Source organism: Ursus maritimus (genome assembly GCF_017311325.1).
Source record: "Ursus maritimus isolate PB19 chromosome X unlocalized genomic scaffold, ASM1731132v1 scaffold_X1, whole genome shotgun sequence".
In the NCBI taxonomy this organism is placed as follows: Eukaryota; Metazoa; Chordata; class Mammalia; order Carnivora; family Ursidae; genus Ursus; species Ursus maritimus.
Window position 1 is genome coordinate 118023131 of NW_024423319.1, and position 1300 is coordinate 118024430.

A 1300-nucleotide genomic window follows, 5' to 3' on the forward strand; every position below is an offset into this window, starting at 1 on the left:
GGGGGGGGGGGGGGGGGGGGAATGGGATAGACCGGTGATGGGTAGTAAGGAGGGCACATATTGCATGGTGCACTGGCTGTTATACGCAACTAATGAACCATCGAACTTTACATCAGAAACCAGGGATGTACTGTATGGTGACTAACATAATATAATAAAAAAAATATTATTATAATAAAAAAAAGAATGGTTTTTACGTTTTTAAATGCTTGGGGTCAAAAAGAAATATTTTGTGATACTGGAAATATTCAAAAGAAAACCGATATTTTGTGACATGTGAAAACTGTATAAAACGCACACTCCAGCATCCGCAAGGAAGGTTTTATCGGAACGCAGCCATGCCCACTCATGGGGCTGTTGTGTGCGGCGGCTTTCCCACTCCAATGACAAAGCTGAGGAGTTCCAACCGAGCCCGGAAGACGCACAGAGTCTAGACTGTTTACTCTCTGGCCCTTTGCAGAGAACATATGCTGACCCCTGGAACAGATCCATTCGGGTTGCCAAAAACAGAAATGCCTCATTAAGTTGGTTATGAGAAAGAGAGATTGCAAACTTCAAAAAACGAAAAAAAAATTACATTGGCATTTTTAAAATAATACTTGAAAACACATTTAACGGCGAAAGTCGTGGCTTCTTAATGAGCTGCAGGAATGTGGTCACTACTCCTTCCAGTGCTGTCCTCAAAGGGCTACAGATGGAGGCCTCCCACTGTGCTAGCCATCCACATGTTCCTCAGCCCCCCGAAACCACGAATCCCCCCCAACTCGCTGCCTCTTCTCACCTCCTCAAGACTGAAGAGCACGCCCCCGATTGGAGCCCCAAAGGCAACGGAGACTCCAGCGGCGGCGGCGGCAGAGAGCACCTGCGAAGCAAAGAGCTCTGTGTAAGCCCCCAGCCCCACCACGCGAACCTGCGTGTGCAGGTGAGCCGGGACGGGGATTCCAGAAGAGGCCATCAGTGCAGACGGGAGCAGAGTCTGCTCACCTCGCGCCTCTTGCCCTCGTTTTTGCTGTACTTGGAGAAAAGGCTGCTGAAGAAGTTGCCACAGCAACAGGCCACGTGCACCAGCGGCCCCTCTTTCCCCAGGCTCAGGCCGGAGGACACCACCAGGACCAGGGTGACAGTCTTGATCAGCAGGGTCCACTTCCCCAAGTAGCCCCTGATGATAAAGCCGCTCAAGATGGTCTTTATCTGAGAAAGGGATAAAGAAATGGGGGGGTAATCAGAAGGGGGAATGAAACATGAGAGACTATGGACTCTGAGAAACAAACTGAGGGCTACAGAGGGGAGGGGGGTGGGG

The 1300-nt window shown here is 50.2% G+C and overlaps 1 protein-coding gene across 1 annotated transcript in view; it reads right to left on the bottom strand.

The window, feature by feature from the left end:
• The window catches only part of CLCN4 (chloride voltage-gated channel 4), a 101708-nt gene that overhangs the window by 23042 nt on the left and 77366 nt on the right, over nt 1–1300 (bottom strand).